Source organism: Calonectris borealis, chromosome 2, assembly GCF_964195595.1.
Source record: "Calonectris borealis chromosome 2, bCalBor7.hap1.2, whole genome shotgun sequence".
In the NCBI taxonomy this organism is placed as follows: domain Eukaryota; kingdom Metazoa; phylum Chordata; class Aves; order Procellariiformes; family Procellariidae; genus Calonectris; species Calonectris borealis.
In genome coordinates this window covers 66,727,199-66,751,231 of record NC_134313.1, presented here as the reverse complement: position 1 = coordinate 66,751,231, position 24,033 = coordinate 66,727,199, and the positions used below count along the sequence as shown (strand labels likewise).

The 24,033-nt window shown below is 46.6% G+C and overlaps 1 protein-coding gene and 1 long non-coding RNA gene across 3 annotated transcripts in view; one reads left to right on the top strand and one right to left on the bottom strand.

Moving 5' to 3' along the window:
* The first annotated feature begins 10,431 nt into the window (after nt 1–10,431).
* Nucleotides 10,432–24,033, top strand: part of ZNF516 (zinc finger protein 516) — a 103,583-nt gene continuing 89,981 nt past the window's right edge. For both annotated transcript variants that reach the window (XM_075142195.1, XM_075142194.1), the window contains exon 1: nt 10,432–10,548. The gene's annotated coding sequence lies outside the window, so the exon portion shown is untranslated. The remainder of the gene's footprint in view (nt 10,549–24,033) is intronic.
* LOC142078220 (uncharacterized) lies at nt 12,099–13,777 on the bottom strand. Its single transcript, XR_012672159.1, has 2 exons — nt 12,525–13,777; nt 12,099–12,328 (listed from the first exon to the last, which is right to left on the bottom strand). It is a non-coding gene; the product is annotated as an uncharacterized LOC142078220 (long non-coding RNA).

The window sequence follows — 24,033 nt, the reverse complement described above, 5'->3', positions numbered from 1 at the left end:
GCACAGCCAACTCAAGGAAGGTGCAAAAATGCTTCAGCAGAGATTGCTGAGCGGATATAATCCTCGCTACGTGCTGTGTTAGGTAAAAATGCCAGAACGCAATTCCAAGCACAGGTACCACGCATGACTTGTGCCATGGCTTGCTCTGCCTGGGTCAGAAATGGTCTCAGAGTATTTCATTATGGCAGTAGAGAGCGCAGCTCTCTAAAAGTACCAACCCATTTTGCAGCTACAAAAAACGAGGCTCAAAGAGAAAAACCAACTTACTCAGGCAGTGAGTGGAGTGCCCCCCCCAAGCCCAGTTCATACGGCTGCAACGGGGGTCAGACCCAGCACAGCGCCTTGTGAGCAGGGGAGAGATGCGCTGTTCCTGCATCGCACGCTGTGGCAGGCTGCAGGGCAGGGGAGAGATGCACTGTTCCTGCATCCCACGCTGCGGCAGGCTGCAGGGCAGGGGAGAGATGCACTGTTCCTGCATCCCACGCTGTGGCAGGCTGCAGGGCAGGGGAGAGATGCGCTGTTCCTGCATCCCACGCTGCGACAGGCTGCAGGGCAGGGGAGAGATGCACTGTTCCTGCATCCCACGCTGTGGCAGGCTGCAGGACAGGGGAGAGATGCACTGTTCCTGCATCGCACGCTGTGGCAGGCTGCAGGGCAGGGGAGAGATGCACTGTTCCTGCATCCCACGCTGCGACAGGCCGCAGGGCAGGAGACAGATGCGCCATTCCTGCATACCACGCTGCGACAGGCTGCAGGGCAGGGGAGAGATGCACTGTTCCTGCATCCCACGCTGCGGCAGGCTGCAGGGCAGGGGAGAGATGTGCTGTTCCTGCATCCCACGCTGCGACAGGCCGCAGGGCAGGAGACATGCGCCATTCCTGCATCCCACGCTGCGGCAGGCTGCAGGGCAGGGGAGAGATGCGCTGTTCCTGCATCCCATGCTGCAGCAGGCTGCAAGCGGTGCCTGGCGAGAGGGGAACGTGGTGCGTGCTGTACCGGAGGCAGGTAGGCGCAGATGCAGCCGCAGCCAGCCAGTAATGGCCTGGGAGCCAGATCAGCCACGTCAGCTCTGCCGGGTGGCGCGGTCCTTCCTCTCTCCTCATTCATCTGTTCAGCAGCGGCTCTTCGACCCAGCCTGCCCCTGCGCTGGGACCCAAGCTGCGCGGGGTGAGAAAAGGACAAGTCTTACAAACCCTTGGTACAGACTGAGTATCTACTCGTGCGCAGCTCACGTGAAATTCAACTTAGATTTGTTAGTTCTAAACCCGTTTTACGTTAGTGATGAAAAAAATGCGCTAGCATGTGGATGAATGTAACTCATTCATGGGTTTATGGGCCCAAAGGTCAGGGAGTGGAGGACTCTGCAATAGCTTTGATGGTTACATTCTTCCATTCATATCTCTGATTAAGTTTAAGTGTAAAACTCATGGAATTTCCCATTAGCTGTACATCTGAAGAAGCTGCTGAATGCACTTATGCGAGTGCAGATAAGCAGAAACTTTAGGATATAGAAACTAGTCACACATTCCCTTGCTTTTGATAAAGCAGAAGAGGGACAGTAGGATTGTACGTATGCTAAATAAACGGCATTAGATGAAGTAATGCCTTTTTTGGACATTTTCCACTTTGCATTTGGAAGTCAGGAAGATCTGGAAAACCACATTTTTTTGAAATATGGTGGGAAATGATTAAAAAAGAATGTTGCTGTCAGTCTCTTGCGTGCAAATCTTACAGGGTCTGGAAATCACCAGTGAACTTTGGAGAGAATTTTACCCTTAATATGGACTAAACACATTTGGTAGTCAAGGAGAAAACACTTGGCTACCAACCAAGCAAATACTCCCTTTTAAAAATGTTCTAGTGAGCAAGTGAAAAATGAGGTCATTCATGCAAATATCCCATTGACTGGCACTTTTTTTATAACCAGATTATGGCTACTATGCCTGCCCTGCAGCAGAGTGGCGTGGACTCTGAGTAGAAAACTCTTGAGAGTAAAACTAACGTGGTTACATACTCCGTGCGGAAGCACTGGTGCTCACTTTCATTCAGTTGGAAGGGGCCGCACTGAAATTAAGGGTGTGCTAAGGTACCGTTAATGCTCTGCCACGTTGTCTCCTCCAAGAGGCAGAGGCGGGAACAGAGCAGGCTTCGGGAGCAGATGTCGAGCCAGGCGGCGGGCAGGGGTCTGCCAAACCAGCCAGCTTTGTCCCGGGTCCCACGGCAGAGCAACTCCCCACCCCCTGGCTGAGATCTCACCGGTCGCCCGTCTCCGGTTCTTAGAGCTGAGGGCAGCGGGGGAGCGTGGCTGCATGTTCAGCTGCTCACGCCAGCTTCCAGTCGCTGACCTCGCGTGGACTTGGCACTGGGACCACCGTAACGGTGGTTGGGGTCACACGGCAAGAAAGCGCTGCCAGAGGGCTCCTGGCCTCTCTGCACAGTCCCTCGACCCCTTCTCCCCATTTATCTCCCCTTATGCTGTCTTTCCTATGGACGACGGAAGTACAGATGCGTCTGTTAGGTCAGTTCTACCTAGCGGAGCCTTCAGGGAGTTAAGCACCAAATGGTGAACCCAACTCTCTTTAGTTCTGTAAAACAAACAAACAAACAGACAGAAACTTTAGCTTTAGTGACTGCGCAGGCACACCAAATGGAGTTGCCAGTACACGCTCGCATGCAGTCTCCGGAAAGACAAAACGTTGGTTTGCATAGTACCGACAGCATCATTCTGCGAGCATTTTTGGCAGCGTTGTTACCACATTTACTTTGCAATGTATTATTTTTATTACACCAAGTCCCACCAAAATAAGTAGGATCCTGGACTCCTTAGATGATAGAGGGATTTGGCATGAAATGTTCTAGTCTCTTAGGGAAAAATATGTGGGATATTACCCGGCAACATACTTCATAGCAATAAAAGTATGACTAGTGGTACATCTTGTATTACGAGAACATTGTCGTACTAGTGATGTGAAGAGCAGATCTACCGCATTTGACTTTACTAAGCAGAACCCTTTTGTTATATAAAGCCCCTAGGAGCGAACAGGATGCTTGCACCATTGATACTAATGGGATCCTTTGCAATAAAAACAGTACTTGGGAACCTTTTGCACAGCAGAAGGAATCTAAGAGTTGCTGCCGTATGTGATAACTGCTTTATTGAGTGAGTACATCACTGCTTTTGTCAGAGAAGCAAATGAAAATGTAAATAGAAAGAAAAAAAAAAAAGATGAGGTATCGCTCTACAAGAACAACATTGAAAACGAAGCAGTATCTTCCAAAAAGCCTGTTCATCTCCTTAGGAAGCGAGATAAGTATTTTAGAATAAAAGTGCTGCTTATTCCTGAACGAGGCACCCATGTAGGGAACTGCTTTAGTTTGGTTATTCCGCAAACAACTCCGATAGCAAAAGCTATGCCAGCCGGCTTCCTCGGAGAGGAGGGGGGAGGAGGTCCTAACTACATTAGGAGCCTTTTGTTGGTCTGATATGGCTATATTCCCCGCCGCACTGGTGTTCAGCAGGGTTTCCGGGATAAAACAGAAATCCAAATACCCCTTTCTGTCTACTTGAAAGTTTGTTCTGATTTGAACAGAACTTGTGTACTTACCGGACAATTGAACAGTGTAGTTTAACACTCGGCCTTTTCTGTGCTCGTTTTAAAACACGGGGGGGGAAAGCAAAGGGGATTATACTGTAGGAAACAGAGAAGCAAAAGTGCACGTTCAAAGTACGCTGCATATGACTAAAATATCTTCAAATCCTCGCCACAGAAGTTTCTCAAAACCTCGCCGTCTCTAAGTAAGGCCTTTGTTGACATGAGTGCCTCACTTGTTACTGAATGCTCCGGGTTTATTAGCTTTGGAGTTTAACAGAGGAAAAAGGCAAATGCCTCGCAAACTCTGTAACGGACTGACTTCCCTAACTCCCTTCTGTCTCTCGAACCCAATGGAAGCAACAAACTAGAAGCCGCCCGAAATTTTTTGTTAAAGGTTAGGATAATTTTATGCCGATAATTTTATGCTAATGATCCTGGGCGTTTGTTTCAGCCTCTTTCTCTCAGTAGAAGGAATTCACTCGGTTGATTTGTGGATGCAAACGTGGAAAAAGGAGTCATGAATTTTGCGTGATTTATGGGGAAATTAGAAAAGTAGCCAGTTTGGCATAAAAGTGTACAGGGAAGAAAAATGGTCTACCAGCAATGAAAGAAATAGTGGGAAGTTTTTGGAAGAGTTCCCGTTCTCAAAATAATTTTCCCCAGAATTGTGCATCTTTATTATGACTTATGCTGTTGCAAACCACTGCATCTTCAGAGGTAATCATTGTACTTTTACTAATTTTTAATTTTTGCCAGTTCAGAAATGCAGGCTGGAACACACAGTTTTAGGGGTAGCAGGTACACAGCAACATCTCAGCTACCCGCCCTAAGCTAGTATTGCATGATCTGACTTTAAGAGGTGGGCAGCAGTGGCTAATGCCACACATTTCTGATTCAGATGAGGTCCAGAAGGTGGAAAAAAGGCTTGGGAGCTTCTAAATCCCGAGTTTTTGTCTGGCTCACTGAAAGGTTAGAAGGCACTGGCAAACTTTTTCTCCAGGCTGTGAACGGATCTGTGTGGATGGACCTCAGTATAGGTTGCAGCATCTGTGCAGCGAGGTAATAAAATCTGGGATTTAGACTTGAATGCGTCTCTATTTATTATTTGCACGTTCTCATGTGCTTTCAGCAAAATAAATACCTGACGCTGGCTAAGTTTTTCTGTTTCTTCTGCTGCTCGTCGCTGCAGATCCACATCCTAGTGCTTACGGCATATTATGTTACAGCCAACCAACTAACTTCCTCTTAAACATGTTACTTCTACTCTGTTGCTCGTGATATTGATGGCTATTTTGACCTTTGCAGTTCTCTAATTACTGAGGCCTTAAAATAGTACACGTCAGGTAAAATATTCTCTTTTTGAAGTTCCTTTTTCCTCGCATGCCTGAGCTGAAAGACCATATAAACCAAGATTATTCAAAGACTTAGACCACTGCACAGAACGTCAAAGGGAAATTTTGTTAGCGAGAACAAGTGACTGTTTTGTTCCACTTTTACTTTTGAGGTATTTTTTACTCAGCAGAAGATGACAGTACGTCGATGCATTTGCCATGCTGCTACAGAAACGGTTCAAAGCCTTCCCCTTACTAACCTCCAGAAATGAACATTTGTGAAACTATTTTTTCTGTATTCCTTTATTTCAGGTTTGTGACACATCACCAAATAACGTGTTGTTTTAGAGCTAGCAACCAGTTTCCCCAGTTGTATCGAGCGGCGCGTTCGCTGTCTCATCAGAGGTCATTTTTAGCTATTGTACCTCTTTGTCTGGTCCAGTTAGAAAAGCGCACAAGCACTCCAGTACTATCAGTTATGCTTGGAGGAACATAAGAAGGGCGAGGGGGAGGGGAGGGCAGGCGACACAAACTCAGAAATAGCCTGTTTCTTTGCTTCGAGAGAGCACAGCCCGCTAACAGCCAGGGCCAGCCTGCCAGAAAATCGGTGCACTGCAATATTACGATCGGTAGACAGCATGAAAAAACCCAGGCCGCAGAAATATGCCCTCCCAAAGATCTCCTAAAAAAAGCCAAAAAAACCCTCTTAAAAGTGGCATCCTTATTGAATTTGTCTTCCTTGAAATTAATTCTACGTTGTGGCCTAGTTCTTTTTTATTTCTGAACCTATTATGGGCCACATCTGTGGAAGTCTGTATCAGCTATTCTGAAACCAGCTGGTGCTGAGATTCTTTCAGTTAAGCTGAAATTAAGAACAGGTTTGTGGGCTCCCTACCTGCTGTGAAGCCGTGATGTAGTTTATAAAATTACATATGGGTGAGAAAATCTGACTGCCAGGGCTGGAAAAGTTGGTACTCCATACAGCATTTAGCGTGAACCTAAAATAACCATGTACACTGGGGCTGTACTTACTTTGCAATATTAACTTTTTCTCCTCTCTTCCTCGGTGTCTTTGTAAAAGCGATGTTGAATAACGCCATGTAAAAAAATGTGGGTTTGAGAGGATCAAAGCACAAAAATCAAAATCAGGCTATATCCTAGCAACTGTGTTGACGGTGGGGGCAAATATGAAAGACATTAGAGTTAAAAATGTTGATTCTTCAAGAAAAGTCTCTGGATTATTTCTGCCATAAGGAAAAGCTCATTACATGCCATAAATAAGACGATGGAGCAAACACTGATCATCTTTTATCATTAAAGCAATTCCATTAATAGCAAGGAGACAACTTGTATGAGTAGAAGGTGAAGAGGATATGACCGCATCCTGACACCCCATACAATTTGTCATCAGATACGCCCGAGTCGCTTATTGTGGTTGCGTGTTAATAGATTCTTCAGATCCCGAAATATGTGCAGCTCTCCGAATGGAAAATTATTTTCCAATCTGTTTGCTAGATTTGCGCCTGACTAAATTAACGGGGCGCAAGAGCTTGACCTCCCTGCAGACCCAGAGTAGACCGGCGTGCAAAACTTTGCTGGATCGTGGTGCGTTTTCATAGTACAAACTGTGGAAGCAGCCTGACGCCGCACAGCTACTGAGGCACGATTAAAGAAGAGAGAAAGATCTTTGTGGCGCACATGAGAAGTCGATGTATTTTATCCAAGAGTATACGCTCGTTATTGATTGAAACCAGTTTGTTTCAGAGTGAAATTTGTGCCACCCACATAAACCCTGAAAGCACACCAGCGTTAGAATGGCCCATTTTAATTGGAGTCAGAAATGCTAGTTTCTTTCTAAAAAGCATCGCTGGGAATGTTTCTGTGCAGTGATCTGCAGATGTACACGGGTATTACAGCCGCCTGCGCCTTCCAGTTTGTAACTTCCGCGCATGCTCTTTGTATTTCCAAATGTACCAAGAAAAAGTCTGGTTTAGAATTTAGAAGACTAATACAAGATTATTTATCGTCAGGCTTTGCGTGCTCTTTTTTTCTGACCCAAGCACACTTTGAAAGCAAAATCTCTGGTTTAGATTAAAATAGATATATATTGTTTTATTGGCAGAACTGGAGACCTAACTAAAGCTAAGAGCTGTGTTTAGAAAGGGTTGCTGAGAGTCAAGTAAGACAGGAGACACCAAGGAAGATGCTAATCCGAGTCTTGAGATGGAGAGACAGATTTCTTAAAAAAATCGAGAGCCACAAGCCATCCTGGATTAGCGTTATTTACATTCTCTAAATTTCGGATAGATTTGTAACAAGAAATATTAATCGTCACAAACCCTGAGTAACTCTGAGCAAGCATACAGGGAAAGCTAAAGCAACTGACTCCTCGAGTTACATTTCACTGAATATATCTGTGTATGTGGCACGTATACACATACACGCACACACATGCACACACATACATATAAAATGTAATCCAAACTTGGCTTGTTTGCCTGCCTTGAAGTATTTATATATGCTTTCAGCTTTGCTTTTAGAGAGACGGCCTTTTTTCCTTGCTATTCTATGATAGTGTTTCTTGGGAACCTTTTCTTATCTAAACTTCCACCAATCATTCCTAAGGCTAAGTTATGCAGACAAGTCATCGCACAGATTTTCATCAAAATGCCATTTTCCTTAACTTGAGAAAGCCTGGTCCCAAATGCTGAACAAATAATTTATTAGACCACAGCAAAAGTAAATAAATGTTTTCCTGCTCCAAGTATTTCATTAGCCAGAATTATTATACATGCGAGTCTATAAATAGCAAAACACGTATTGAGCCATTAATATCGCTGACATTCTCATACAAAATACTGTAATTTAAAGAATTTGAAATGGGAGGACATCTCCTGCAAGATTTCCGGCAAAGATAAAATGGGTAAACAGTGTCTGCAAACAGATTAATCACCCATGGTAATGGTGCGTTACTAACGATTTGAAAATTAAGAATATCTTATCTACCTGAAATTTCTAATGACATTGACGATATTATGCAAATATATTTTGCATATCTTTTAAGTCTGTAAAGTCTTACATTGTTCCAGTTTTGCTCTTAAAACCCAGAAGTGCTGGACTCAGCAGAAGAAATGTGAGAAAATCTCCTATTTAAAATTACATGGACAGAGGAACTCTGCTAGTGACTTTCCGTGAAATTAATATACCGCTTGATTGTTTTTAAAGTCTCTGCATCTTCTGAATTTTTAATTGCCTTTCCATTAAAGTGGAATACCCCTCACTTACTAAGCTTGAGATGGATTCTCCAGTCCTTTTACCCCCGTAGCCTCGGTATCCTATTCTTTTATGGGAACAAAGAGTGCAAGACTGGGCCCTATGGAAGCAAATATGGAAAATATTAAGCATTTTAAGCATTAGTCTGTCAAGTAATGGAGCAAGCACTGTGTTGTGCATTCTCATGTTTTACTGTCTAAGGAAGAGAATCTATGCAGACTATGAGAGAAAAGGAGTAGGTCGTAAAAATCTCATTTTTACGTAGAGGAGTTGGGAAGTCTCATGCACCTTTCATTGCTCTGACTTGTCAATTTTCGCCATATGGAAATTATTAGCTTAATACTGTAGTTCTAAATACTGCCCAGGAATGCTGATTTATAATGGATTTCTTACCCTTTGTGTAAAGAAATGCTAAACTACTATATAAACTGTGATTAGAGAATCTACACTCTTGTGTTATAGGCATGTGCCTGGGGTGAATTCTTCAAGCTCAGAGAGGTGACACCTGCTCTGGTCCCCGCGCAGGTAAATCCGGCATCAGTGAACTCGGAATTCCCACAAAACGCTGCAAGCCTGGAGTAACTGGGAGCACAATTTGGCCTGCGATTGAAAAAGCGTGCAGGAAAGATGCTGATGCAGAAGGAACAAAATCCAGACATTCCAGATACATTATTTACTATAGAGGCATTAAAAAACACTACCTTAATGTAATGAAGCTGCCTTTGAGGGACAGGCAAAGCGCATTTTTTAAAGCGCGTCCTCTCTATATTTTGACCAGCTGCTATGCACATCCGATAACTTTTTTTTTCTGTGAATTAGAATTAAATTTGATTGTCCCAAATACATCCCACTCAGGCATTCATGCTGAAAGCAGCAACAATTGTCAATGACCTTTAACACGCCTGCTATTCAAATTAGTGCAGATCATTAATCACACATAGCTTACATTTTATGATTCGTGTATCCTTCATTACCAACTTTCCCTCTCCCTCGCTGCCCCCCACCCCCGCCCCTTTCCTTTATTCCGAGGGTTCTGGTAATAAGCACTGGAAAGGGCAGGATTTAAAGCCTCCCCCCGCCCCCCCCGCCCCAATTTTGCTTTCCTCTCTCTGCCGGGGGTGCCCGAGCAGTGTGCGTCCCAAGTGCAAGACGGAGCGGGAGGGAGGCAGGCGCGAGGCCGGAGCGCCCGGGCAGGGCCGGGCCGGGCCGGAGGCAGCCCCGGCGGGGGGCTCGGAGCCGGGGTGCCCGGCGATGGAGGGGGGGTGGAGTAGGGGTCCGCCGGCCCAGGGCGCTCCGGGGCGTCGAGGGTAACACCGACCCCTCCGTCAAAAGTCCTCCTTGTCAATTCTACGTCATCGCACATTACGAGACAAAGAAAGAAAGGGGAAAAAAAGCCTCCACACCCTTGATGTCTAGTAGCAAGCTTTAGCAGATTAAATTAGGCTTTCCAGCCATAGACTAAACATACTCCCCTCGCCTATGGCACACATATTTGGCGTGATTAAACTGAGCTTCGCAAACACGCAGGAAAACAAGAATTGAACTTTTCAGACATAAAAGTGGTGGTGGTTTTTTGCTGTTTTGTTTTTCTGTTTTTTTTTTTTTTTTTTAAAGCCATATGGCAGATTGATTTGTTCGGAGGTCTTTCAACTTCCCCAGCGTGGCTGTTGAACAGTATTCCTCTTTGATCTTGATTGAGGACTTTAATGTTGTTGTTTCTGCGCATTTCAATAGATCCATAAATATTTTACCAGTGGAATTCACACCCCCCCCCAAAAAAAAAAAAAAAGAAAAAAAAAGTTTCTAATAGAAATGCATCTGGGGCAACTCCAGCCCGCACCTTTCGCAGCGGAGGTACGTGGGAACCGGGGCGGCGGCGGGCAGAAGCGCGACTCCCCGGCGCAGGGGCGGCGCGCCCGGCTTCTTCCCCCCCCCACCCCGCCCTGCTCCCGCAGCGCCCGACCGGCGGCGGGACCCCGGGGCGGCGGCACCCCGCGCCCCAACTTTGCTCCGGGGAGACAATAGTCGCCGGCCCTGTGCGCTCCGCACCGGCCAGACCATTGCGGCCGCCGGGGGACGCGCGGCGGCGGGGCGGGCGGCGGCGGCGGCGGCGGCGGGGCGGGCGGGGCGCGGCGGGCGCGGGCGCGGCGCGCGGGCGCGGCGGGCGGGGGCGGCGCGCGGGCGCGGGGCGCGGCGGGGGCCGGCGGGCCGCCCCCGCCCGCGCCAGTGGAGCCGCTCGGCGGATCATGTGCAGCTCGCCGCCGCTCGCATGCGGCGCGTGGTTTCACCTTCAGGGCGGCGGGTGGCTCGGCGCGCCCTTCCCCAAACGTTGCCGCCGGCAGCTGGAGGAGGTGAGGGGCGGCGGGGCGGGGGGCTGGCCCGGGGGGCGGGGGTCCTCGGGCTGCGCCCCTGGGGGAAAAAAAAAAACTTCGCGTCCCCGTCCCCCCCCCCCCCCCCGGGAACGGGGACTGTCCCCCCGGTCATCGGAGCGGCTCCAAAATGGTAACTTTGCGCTGTTTCGCGAGGAGGAGGTCGGTTTTACTGCAGTGGTGGTGCTGGGGGGGCTTGCGGGCTGTGGGGGCCTTTTGGCTTTGTACGCTCCGTCAGGGGCTGGGGGGGGGTAGACTGCGATATTAATCCATTAAGAAACAAAGAACAAATTGCCTCACTTTAAAGTAAAACGCTTCGGCTAATGAAGGTGGGTGATGGGTCTTCCAGCCCCGAGTAGCCACGTATATTATTAAGTGGTCCCCCCCCCCCCCCCGCGATGGTACCGATTCAGCGTGTGCGTGAAATGCCCGATGTGTGGTTGTGTCCGTCCCCCGTCCCCCCCCGCCTTGTTTTTTAGCTCCTCTCCGGTCCGTTGCGGGTGGATAGCTGCCGGGTCCCCGTTACAGAAGTACACAGTTTATCAAAGGAAGTTGGGGGTGGGCGGGCAGAGAAAACAATTATTCACATATAGACAGCGAGAAGGGCTGGAAGGACAATGTCTCCGTAGCGATTATTTCCCGGAGAGGAAAATAGCCCATTTGATGCGGGTGGGGTGGGGAGAGAGGCAGGGAGTTTAATGTATATGTTAAAAAAAGGCAGTGTGTGTGTAGAGGGGAGGGGGGGAAGGAGAGCGAGAAAGAGAAAAGAAGAATAGAAATAATGCAGTTCCAGGCATTTTGCGCTATAAAAGCTTTCCTCCTCCTCGTCCCTCCCTCCCTCCCCCCGCTACTATCTTCGGTGATAATTAGCATAGCGCCTAGTCGCGATCCTAATGCGAATTAAGTACTTGGGCGAGTTGGGGAAAGTTCGGATGGGTAAACTTTGCTGTAAGGGAGCAAGGTGGGGTGCGAAAACCGGCAGTACGTGTGGGGAGGCGTGTGGAGCATGACAGCCGGCCGTTGTTTTTCCCCTCAAACCAGCTAACCTCTGCAATTAACTGCTGGAGACAAACCCTGTGTTTTAAGCCGAAAAGTGTCGGTTTGGAGTCAGCACCATTTATTAGGAGCGTTAATAAGCTCCCAGCAGCAGACAGGGATCTTCTGGGGAATGCGCATTGTGTGTGCCCACAGCTTATCCTTTACATTACCCCTATGGATACGGAGGCGCTCGGGCACTGGACGTGCAAATATAATTTTGCTCGGACTACTTTCTAAACGTTAATTCTGGTCTTTATTTAATCCAGATGCAGGGTTCCCCTTCCCCCCACCCCACATTTGCGCCTTATTGTTGGTTTACATTTTCTGAAAAGGCGACTGGTGTAACCTGTGGAATTTGAAATGCAAATAAAAGCCTGTGGGAGTTGAGGCAGAACAAATCAGCATTTATAAAGTGAAAAAGATTTAATGTCTTTGAAACCATTGCGAGATTTTTTTTTTTTTTTTAATAAGAACTGAATCGTGACGTCAAGTCGTTTGGGAAACATTATTTTTTTTTTTAATGTCTGAAACGCGGGTATGCGAAGTGCTTACAGGAAAAACAGATTACAAGATTAACATCTGTTAACATGATCGTTTATCTCCAGCCAAAAATAGGTCAGTCCTTTCTTAAGGAAACACGATTGCTGGGCGCATGATTAAATAATGAAATTAGGCTGATGAGTTCATAAATTAGACGCTGTGCCGACGTGCGTTAGGATCCGACCTGTGACAAAAATATGTAATTCGGGGACCGCCGGAGAGCGGTGCGAGGTCAAAGTCCCTTTTTGGGGAGAGGCACAACTCTCTCGCCTCTTTTTCCTCCTCCTCCTCCTCCTCCTCCTCCCCCCCCTCACCCCCCCGCGCTCCCCATCGCCCGGCGCTCCCCGCCGCCCCCCGCTCGCCCCCCGGCAGCGTCTCACCGGCCGGGGAGCCGAACTCTTTCCCTGCCAGCGGAGAAGTTTCCTCGGCGGGGAGGGCTGTGGGGGGGCGGGGTGGGGGCCGGGGACGGACGGAGGGACGCGCCGCGGAGCCCCCGCCTGCTGGCCGTCCCCGCCCCGCCGGGGCGGCCCCAGCCCGCGGGCCCGCCCCCCGCCACCGCCCGGCCCCGCTCGGCTCGGCCCCGGGGTGTCGGGGCGCGGCGAGGTGGGACGAGGAGCCGCCGGGCCGGGCCGCTGCCTTCACCCTGCCCCGGCGCTGCGCGCATCCGCCGGCCAGCCTCGTTGTTCATATCCCCTCGCGGTTTCCCTCTCAGCGGTGGGGCTGGAGGGGGTGGGCTTTTTTTGGAAGTGGATGCAAAAGTACTCTTACGAAAATCTCCTCGGGCCTGGCGGTGCCATCGATTTTTTTTTTGTTTGTTTAAATTTTTTTTTTTGAGGCGGATTCACTGATTTCTAGAGGAAGATTGCAGCTCTTCAAAATTGTGGGCTGACTGCTCTGCTCCGGGCTGGCTCCTCGACGGTCGGGGAGAGGTCCCAGAAGCCTGCCCGGCAAAGGGCCGCTGCGCTTTGGCCCCCTGCCATGGACTTTATTTCATGCTTGCTGCACTAAATGAGTTAACAGCCAAAGGGTTTTTCATTAACTTGACTTGGCAACCGTGTATTTGGTTGGCTCCCCCCGCCAAAAAAAAAAAAAAAAAAAAAGAGAAAAACATAATTTTAAGCAGAAGCTGAATGGCAAAACGTGGGTTGCTTTTGGGGGGGGGGGTCTGTTTTTCAAGCTCATCTGTCAGATTTCCTTTGTACCCCCCTCCCTGTGCATGGCGTGTGGGTGGGTTGATAGCTGAGAGTTTTATTTTGCGGGGCGTGCGTGTCTTGATTTTTGACCATTGCTTTCCCACGGTGCGTTAAGGCCCCGTGTGTCCTGGAGGGCACCAGGCAGGAAGATGCTGACCCTGAGGGAGGGCAGTGACCTGCAGCTGCTTCCCCTTTCTCTCCCCCTCCACCCTGCGGGGGGTGCGTGGATGGGCCCGCGGGGTGTGTGTATATGTCCATGCAGGGCAGGTGCATGCGGGGCCAAGGGGAGTTGCTGCAAGCGGGACAGGTGTGCATGCGTGCACGCATGCAGAGCCAGGGATGGGGTATGCTGCATCGCTGCATGTGGGCCAGATGCGTGTGCCTGCAGGTCCTGCGGGGTATGCGGGGGGGGCAGGTATGCGTGTGCACGCCAGGATGGGGATGGCATGGGTGCAGGTGTGTGCATGCACGCGTGCAGGAGCAGGGGGGGTTGTGCTTCATAGAGGCAGGTGCATGTGTTTTCTCATGCACGTGTGTGTGTGGCACTGGGGCTGTGCCCCACGGGCGGGTGCGGGTGGTGGTGGGTGCTGGGTGCAGCGGCACACCTGCTTCTCCGGCGAGGTCCCCCGCCGTTGCCCCCCAGGCTGGCTGCTGCTAGCGGGCCAAAAATAACTGTATTGCAAGAGGTGTTGGGTGTTGGGGAGAGCAGCGCCGGGGAGGGGTGGTGGTGGTGGGAGCAAAGGGTTCATCGAGGTAGGGAGCATTTTGGGAGTTTTGCTCCTTGTAGTTTTGCCCGTGGCGGCTGGCCGGGACGAGTCGTCTCTCGGTGAGCGCTGCCACTTTGTTTCCTGCCAGTGTGTCCTTCAGCTCTGTCACAGCAAACCCACGGCCCCCCGGCCTGGTCGTGCGCCGCTCTGCGCACCCCATCTTGTCCCGCTGGGAGGTGAGGAAGGATGGGCCGTGGTGGTTTTCGGAGCTTCCCCCCTGGTAAAATGGGAAGCTGAAGTTGTGTAGGAGCACCTGTGGTGTAATTAGTGTTATGATGCAGTTATTCCAGGAGACATCTTTAGTTTCACAAGGGTAGCTGCCATAGCTGTCCTGAATGGAGCTCTGTACAATAAAGTGATTTGTGTTACTGGCATGGTGCGCACCTTCACCAGCTCCTGGTGTAAAATATTTTTCAGGTATCTCTAATAATTCTTGCCTGGGATTTGTTTTCAAGCCTTTAGTTCCTGTAAAACTGAGTGATGTTGAAGTGACATCTGGGTAGTGATGAGTACTGTGTGTGCTGTGTGAACAATAGGGCATTATAACCTCCTCTAAACTGTTAGTTTAATATGCAAAGGTAATGCTTACAAAAGGAAAAAGAGAAGAATTAAGCATCGGTGGGAATAACGTCTTAAGGAATGATCTGACAGGAGGGTATCCAAAACAGGTTCGGAGAGACGAGTGGCATTTGTTTGCAGGGCTCCTATCTAAGCTCAGCACGACCTTCTAAATTGCTGTAGCGACTAAAACAATATGCATCAAGAGTTGCATACTGTCCGTCCGTGAATGTGAACGACTACTTCTCTGTGCATCATAGAAAAGAAAACAGTTTACATCACTAAGCTGAAAGCTACCTATTGTTATTTGCAAGTGACCTCGGTAACAGTATAGCTGGCTGGCATGGAGCAACAGCAGTGACATTCAACTTTTGTAGATTAAAGTTTTCCTGTGACAGTGACTATGCTTTAAAAATTAGGTTCGTCATATGTTTTTATAGTTGGTCATAGTATCGTGTTGTCACCAAGGTTTAATAATAGCAGTTATCAGTGCAGAAGCGCTCACTGAAGGGGTGAAAACGATTGAGCCATCGTTCTGAATGCCCCTAAGCGCAGCCATCCCTCATTTTAGCAAACAAAGATGTTTATGTCTTAACACTTTACAGATCTGCTTCGGAAGCAGGGATGTTGGCTTCAGTTGACTGAAAAATGAGTACCCTTTAAAATGCGCCTTGCGGTGGGTGCTTGTGTGGCTGGTACCAGAGGCAGCAGCCTGGAAGAGTAATATCGAATGAATGATGTAGTCACCAACTCTTGCAAACTTTGGGCAGTCTTATTTATTCCGATTTTTTTTTGAAGGTCTTTATGTGCAGGTGACTTCAACAGAGTTGTCTATAGTTAGCTGTGATCTTAACTGGCAAGTTTTACACATTTAGTATGATCCAAAACCCGTCAACTTTGAAAGACCTCACTTCTGTGAAGACTTAAATTCATGCCAAGTACTGCCAGGACTTATTTGGGATTACATACAGTACACAAAATGAGCCAATGCATAAGCTTTTGTGAGACCGGTGACGAAGTCTGTATATGTGTACTCAAACTGGAAAACTGGGTTTGACTATATTGTTTCTTAAAGGCATCAAAATAGAAAGCTGAAATACAAAGTGATTGCATTTTACAGGAAGCAACTTGTCCAAGCTTGCAAATTTTACAAGTAAAGTGTGCCTGTGTAAGTTTTTGAGACACAAGTATGAATTTGTAGATACATACCTTTTAAGCCTGAATGGGCATTAGATTTCTGCACAGAAAGGGGAAATGGACTACTGCTGTTTTGCATAGCTGTGTGATGTTCCTCAATTGGGAAAGAGTGTGTACAACCATCCTATAAATTGACTTGTTGCTTGTGAGCCCAGTGCTGTCCCCTAATAAGCACGCTTGCCACTCCCATTGACTACTGGGAGTTGCATGAAGGGTGTCTCTGGGTGGAATTGCAGCTTCTGTATGTGAGTCTGAAATCCTTAACAATATTGGCAGTTAATCAGGTAAAACTAACTTACCTCAATGGTGCTTTTTCCCTTCTTTCTTTTTTTTTTCTGTAGCCATAAACTTAATCCAGGTAAGTAATCACTGCATGGCAAAAAAACAGCAAAAAAAAAAAGTCTCATTTAGTTGATTAGATATCTGCAATATAAATATTTGAACCTTGGAGCAACATTGCTTTTTCAAAGCAGACATCTTACATGCGGCAAATGTTTATACACTTCAGTGCTAGGACAAAGCTGTTCTGACTCAGTCACTGAAGGCAAAATTCTGTTTTTCAGTTACCCACTGTAACTGCACAGTAACTCTCTGGGTGTCATCAGTACAGTGCTTGGGAGTTAGAAAGACTTAACAAATAGCAGTATTTCTTGATTGTCACTTCAATGTTAAAAGTAAATGAGACTTCCTTTCCTTTTCCAGCAGGAGCGATTCTAGTAAATATTATGTTAGTGAGCCTGCATTAAAACATACTAGTGGGTTATGGTCCAGGTAGTTAACATTGCCATGGCTTTCATTAGGATGATGACTTCATTGCAAATGTTTACTTTCATTACCTAACTGTTAGTCAGCAAATGTTCGGTCTCTTGATCTGCTGAACCTGCTTTGCTATTTGAAGCCAATGAGCTCTGGTTTTTTGATGCGATGATTACTCAACGTCGGTAACAACATTTTTTGATGTTGTTTACAGCTTGGTTATCTGTAGAGGCCCATCAGCGTTGCTGCACACTTCACGTTAGCAGTTTCTCCTTGCCTTCCTGAAACTGTATTACGGCAACAGCGCTTATGCAAACGGACTCGGGGCATTAAGCATACGTTCTGAGATTAAATTAGTGCGCGGATGGACAATACTTGCATCTCTTAAGTTCCCGCCAAACTATTTGTTGCCCAATAAGCTCTAGCAGGTATTTTATAGCAGTAGCACTGGGCTGCTGTAAGATAATTCGTTTGTTTACCGCTCCCAATAGTGAGCACTATTGCCAGTGGTGCCTGCTGCAGGGACACTGGGGCAGCGGCTGGTTACACGGTGACGCAGTCACGTGTTAACGAAGACGCTGGTCTAAACTGTTTCAAGTCTTACGTCGTGGAGGAACAGGGGGTTTTTACTCTGGATTCGAAACCGCTTACGTTCTGGTGGCTGCTTAAAATCCATTTTTGCTAACCTTTCATTAAAGTGGTTGCTTATGGAAAAGAACTTAATTTGTAGCAGCAGGATACTGCTTAACGCTTGTTCAACGAAACCCACGTTTCATTACGGGCTGTTACAGAAGCCAGAGGCCAGGCGTTGCTGTGGTACAGTCGTCGTAAACCCCCGGAAACTTTGGTAGAGTGACTCTGAATTTACAGGGCTGTGTGTGGGGATGAATTTAGCACACAGCACTTAGCTCCTAATTAAAGCTTATAGTATTACATCCGTAATCAGGGCACTCTTAGAATCTCTAAGAAATTACTTTTTTCTTTGTCTACTCTTCTCCCTTTTCTTTCTTGCCATCTTGCTGTGCGGCGTTGGGAGCTTGCTTCTCTGTGTTGGGGCCGTCATATTTACGTCCCAAAGGAAATGTTTTCCAGCAGTGTACTCCAAATTGCAAAGTAGAATAATTTTGTGGCTCCCCAAATCTTTAAGGCCAGTTTCTAAAACGATCTAGCTTTTAATCTTCTTTTCAAAGTAAAACAGAAACTACAAAGCATATGTAATTACAATTTGTAGCTATTTTTAGACTCCTGACATGTTTCATTTAGAGTATAGTGATAAAAACAAATACTCAGCACAGAGACTAGACAGACAATTTTCAAACCAACAGCATCCGCTCCAGCTACCCTGCGTGTATTTCATATGTGTTTGCTCTGGTCTTTTTTTTTTGTTTTTGTTCATTTTGGTTGGGAGTGTACCGAAACCGTATGTTTTAGTACATGACTGGGGGGGTGCAGAGAAAACGAGAGCTCTATCGGGCAGGTCCTGTTGGGAGTGTTTGCTGAAAATCGGATCATATGTCAGTGAGTTTTAATGTATTGCGCACACACACGCATGCTTTGCTTTTCCGGCAGGTAAAATAAAGGAAGAACGGTGAGTTGGCTTCTCACTATTTTTACACTGCATGGAAATGCTCATGTTGGCTTATTACAGGGATAAAGCTGACTTAATAGTAATTTTTCCTTGTCTTTTTTAAAAAGATGGCGAGCAGTGAAGTGGTATTAGTTCTCAGAAAAGAGAGAGAGAGAGAGAGAAAGACTGGTGGAAATTGAGGTGTTTTAGTCACAACCGTAGCCTCGTTTTAAAATAATCACGTTTGTCTATTTAAAAATAGATTTGGGAAAGAAATTAGCCATGTTCTTTGTTTCTGAAAGGGTAACGTGTGTGCACTCACCATATGGTAGCATTTAACCCATATTGTATGAGCTGACAACAAGTCACATTTATGCTCTGATTTGTTTTAGTGTTTCAGAATGTTCTTTTTCTGAAATCTAGTACAATAAATGATGCATTTAGGATTGTGCAATGTAACTGTGTCTTTAGCTGTTGTGCCTCATTGTTATAATGATACCAGGTTCATGAGTAAGCAAGGTTTTTTTTTTCCCCCTTCTGAAATAATTTCCTTAAGAAATAGTCGGGCTCTGAATGTTGAAATGATTTGCGGGAAGAGTTATGAACAATAGCCAGTGACACAGTATGTTGTAAAAGGATCGCAGGGCGAGGTGTTACGGTCTCTGCTGGCTGAAACTAGAGCTGCTCCTTTGATGGTTGAGGATATGCTTGGAAAGACTTTCTCCCCCCCTCCCGCTCCAGCCTTTGCACAGAGGTTGCTTAGTTGTCTATTTTAATGGATGCATTCTGGCTTCCCTTGCGGTAGACTGTGAGGCACCTGAATTGGTGAGCTGGTACCAGTATTGGCAGCCACAAGTATGATAAAACCATGAATCAGGCAGCTTAGGGATTGACTCAAACTATACAATTAGGGAAATAAGGTCTCTTATTTTCCCTTTGGATTTGGAGCCCCTGGGAATTGTATTTTTAGGCTTGCTTTCCCCCGTGCCATCCTAGCTATGCATATCTTCAGGATTTCAGGAGATGGGGCTCTACTCGGAAGTCTCAAGGCGCGCAGTAAATAGGAGTTAGCCCCATACGGTGCGTCGCGTGAGAACTTCCAAAAGTCAGTGGCAGTCCTCGGTGAGGTACCAGTTGCTCACCATCTGTCTCTTAAAGTTGTTTCTTTTAACCTTGGAATACAAAAATATTTCAACAAGGTTATTCACGTGTTTGTGTGAAGTGTCTATACGTGTACCAAAAAAATGCTAAGCTTCTAATTTCAATGTGGTGTTTGAATACTAATGTATACCAATTAGGAATGGCTGACGTTGTAATTTATACAAGTTGAAAGGAGCATTAAACACCATCCTTCCAACACTAAATACAGCTTTTCCTCCTGTGTGTAGCTGCTTACATGAAACCAAGGGTCTGTCTTCCAGACTGTTGTGCTAGCACGTTGATACATCCTTGGATAAACTACCAGTCTCGTGTATTATCACGTCGGCACCTTTGCAACATCCTATGTATAACTGTACCTTTAGCTGATTACCACAATACTTTCTTAGTACTGCTTTTAATGACTCTGTGAATGCTTATTTTAAGACCATTTTTAGAGAAGTGTTTTCATCACTACTGAGAAAAGCTGTACGAAATCTATAAATACTTACTTTAATTAGATTTGCTCTGTTTGTCTCTTTTTTTTTTTCCTTTCCCCCCAGATAAATTTTACCTCTGTAATGAATGCTGTGATCTTCAATGCATAATTTATATTGACATTAATAATGATACTTGGAGAATGTTTTAATGCCAGTTTGAGAAAACATGACAATTTATGTTGATAACCCTGGTCCCATTAAATTTGAACAGATTTCAGTAGAGAGCGCTGTGACTATCGGTGGTATGATGAAATAACCCACTTCTTCTCATTGTGGCAAGCATATTGGAGAGTTCATCTTATCATGAACGGTACATACCAGGTGTCAAGTGACATGCCAGACACACAGCTTTGCTTCTGAATGACTCCTTCCAATTAGAAAGTAATGGCTTTAACAGGATCAACCGAGTAATCGGAGTCTCTCAATTCTCCGGTGCCAGGAGGTGTATATTTGCAAATGTTATTTATTTATCTGCTCTTTAATGAGTTGCAAAATTGTTGGTAACCTTGGGTAAATTTGTTGGGGGGAGGAATACCATGTGGAAATTGTGGGATTAATGGTTTAGCAATCGGGATTAAAAATAGTCTCAGCAAATTACCCTGTTGATACTGAAGCCAGAATCTGTTAATGGGGTTACACGCAGATTGGTTTATCAGTCATTTATTTTCTAGGTTGATTAGGGATTATAGGTTGCCATGTATTTGTATCACAAAAGTAAGCAGTGCAAAAGGCGAGGATTGCTAATATTTCACTTCAAAGTTTCATGCAGTTAAAAGGTGGGTGTCTGGAGCTCAAAAGTGTCTTCTAGACTGAGCCTTTTCCCCCAGATTTTGATGCTCTGAAGTGGATGTCTAAGGAGCCTGGGTATTGTAAAGGGGTGGCTTGGCTTGTTAAAAGTCTGAAAAGCAGAGCGAAAGCAGTAAGGTATTCTGTGAAATTCATGCAGGCCACTAAGCACGAAATTTTAAATGCCTGTTGCTGAATTGTCTTCTATTATTGTCTCCTACTGTTCCAGTGCAGAACCTAGGGCATTTTTTAGTCATGATAATGTATACGATCTGCAGTCTATGCAGTAGACTGATGACTTCTGAGTGTCCTGTTCTAAGCTGCAAACAAATCGTCTTCATGTGTACCCCTATGTAACAAAATCTTTTAACTCCCACCTGTATATTGCAGGTCACAAGTTCGTCTCTGAGCTAGGCATAGAACTGCAAACCAGGGCATCCCCTCTGAGTCCTCATAAAAGATGAGAGCCACGATGGAGTCCTCTAGATACTGCTCTTAACCTTCTGCTATCTAGCTCAGGAGACACTGTCGCTCTCACACCCTTTGCTACCTTCTCCTGGTGTACAGCTTGAGATAACTTAGTGACATACATTGGCTTTTCAGTACTTGCCAAGTGAAATGGGATGAAATGGCAGGTGAAGAAGATTTCTGCAACTTTTTAGCAAGATCTGGAGCACTGGAGAAGATGGGTGGAGAGACTCATAACTGTTTTCAATTCCTTGGCTCTGACAGAAAGTACGAGGAGAACAAAAAGTTTAAAGAAATGCCAGACTGGTTTGAAAGAGGAATGGAAGGTACTAGCTAAAGAGGAATCCACTGAGGACTGACCGGTCTGGCAGGCTGAGGAAGGGGAAGGATATGGGGTCCCTGAGATGTAAGAAATCAGGCTGATGGCTTACCCATCTAAAGCCTAGGTCCTCTTCTCCCCTTGCAAAAAGGTTGTCCAAGCTTCCTGCAGGCTCTGGGACTGATGTCCAAGGGTCAAGGCTTGTATCACCAGGCTGGAGAGAAGGACAGATGGTTATCCCCTTAACTTGGCTCTTCTGTGCGTGAGTTTTGTGCTCCCGGAGGATGGGAGATGGGAGAGAGAGCGTAATGGACGTGGTGAAGGATGAGCAGCCTAGGGCAGTGGCAGGATCCAGAAGTTTGTCTGAAGTTTGGTTCGAGTCCTCTCTGTTCCAGGTCGTTTTGTAGACCAGCGCAGGTTACTCTGCAGCGTGTAGGGACCCTTCGGTGGTCCTGCTGGCGCAGTAGGGTCCAGGAACACTGCTGTCAGAGTTGGTACTTCCCCTGCACAAGAAGAAAAACCATCCATCACTCAGAAGCGTCTCTGTCCTCATGGAAGAGGACACACTTTCTCTTAAACTAAACTCTCTTCAACGTTTAGGAAAAAGGACGAGATGATCAGAAGTGCTAGTCTGACAGCTAAGAAGATGCTAGACATGAAACAGATTTTTGTTGTTCTTACAAACCCAGTTTATTCTGCTTTGTTTAGCGTATTTTACACTTTGGAGAAGAGAACAGTATTTGAAGGGCTGAAATCCCAGTTTCTTGTTCTAATATGCAAAAGGAAGTTTTCAGATTGAAATTTCTCATTAATCCTTTAAAAAGAAAATATCTGTGTAAGTATAGGGGTATGTGAATGTGGAAAAAATATATGAAAAATAGTTTTGTGGAGGAGCAATAAAAATGCCCTTCACACAGCCATCCCTACTTTACTTCCATGCTGTTAGGGTCTAGTGGATTTTGACTAGCGTAACTCGGAGTTTTCTCGTGGAGTCTTACAGCAGCTCTGCAAAGTTTATGGAAGACCAGATACACAGAATTACTCTTTGTGTAATTCCACCCACAAGGTTACACCTTGCGTTCGGGATAGCGGAGCTGTGGCAAGATGAGGTGGTTGACTTGTAAAGATGTCTCAGCCGCTTCACGGCTGGCATGAGCGTCGGTCTCCGCCAAGGCAGTGAAGAGCTGGTGTGGGCAGCAGCCGCTGCAAAAGCTGGAGGAGGGGAAAAGGCAGGGCATGAGGAGCTAAGCACAGCCTTAAAGGAAAGGAGGATGTAACAAAACCATACAGAAATAACAGGGGAGAAAATGGCTGTTTGGAGGAGCCGCGGATGTCCAGGAAGGCTGTTGAAGGCGGAGAACCAGTAACATAGAGACACTGGGTTTCTGTCGGTCGGTGTCTTTGTTCTTTGTTTCATCAGAAATCACCGTGGCAGGAATCTGGGGTTACCTGTGTTAAGGTAGTAAAAAGATCGTTGCCCCTTGGTGATGCTTTTTTTCGTGAGCGGTGAGGCTGAGGTGGCAGCTTGGAGCTCCCCCAGTCGTTGTGTCCCTGTACGGAGTCAGTGGATGTTGCTATCTGGGGTGGGTTAACATGGTCTAACTGAGATCTTTCTTATTTCCCATGGCACCAGCCTGCCGGGTGGTCTCTGCCATCCCGCAGCAGTACGAGAAGAAGATGGGGAGTGTGCAGAGCTGTGTAGGAGCAGGATATGGAGATACCTGGTGTTTGTCTGGTGCCTACCGTGTGTGGTCCTGCTCCATCACCAGGGGTCCTGGGAAAAATTACAGTGCAAATAGTGGGGGTTATGGGGAGGAGGTGTTAAGCAGAAGGAGAAGAGGAGGTTGGCCAAGCACATGTGTTTGCATGTGCGTGAAGTAACTGAATTTTTCTTTCGTGTAGTTACTTTAAGGGACTTAAGACTTGGTTCCCGCTGCACAAATCACTGTTTGTTGTAGACCCTTTTCCTGCCTTTCTGTCCTCCAGATCTGCTTTGCTCTGCAATCCCCCTTTCCTGGCTGCTGCTCACTTCTGAACTTGAGCTGGTGTCAACATTCAAAACCCGAAGGTGGCGGACACTTGGGATGCGTGGGTGGATGTGACATGTTGAGCATGAGAGTTTTTGGAGGAGGAATATGAAGTGGAGCAGGTTTGCGTTCAGGATGAAAATGGGAGCGATCCGAGTGTTGCAAGGGGCCCGTGAGAAGGATGGGGCTATGCCGAGAAACCGGGCTGTTGGCACAGGAGCGCTGGGAGGGTGGCAGGTGGGATGCTGACAGCCACTTAAGGCTGATGAATTTTTAGCACTGGCAGCAAACTTCCTTGAAAAAAGAAACAAAGAAATTGCTGTTGGATTTGTTAGGACTAGCTAGGTTTGTGAAAGATGCGTGTCAGCAAAACCAGCCATTAAAAAAAAAAAGCACTTGGGAAGTCTGTTGTTCATCCCCCGTCTTTTCTGTGAATACTCGTGAATCTGTCCTGAAAGCACATTTTCTAGATGTGACTTCTACTGCTACGACCTTAACTCTGATTGATTTTATGAACAGTGTGCTGGGTGTAATGTTTCTGATCTCTTAAAAAGAAGTAATAACTTAATGTTTTAAGCATTATAAAGGAGAGAAAATGAGGTCATGCAGCAGTT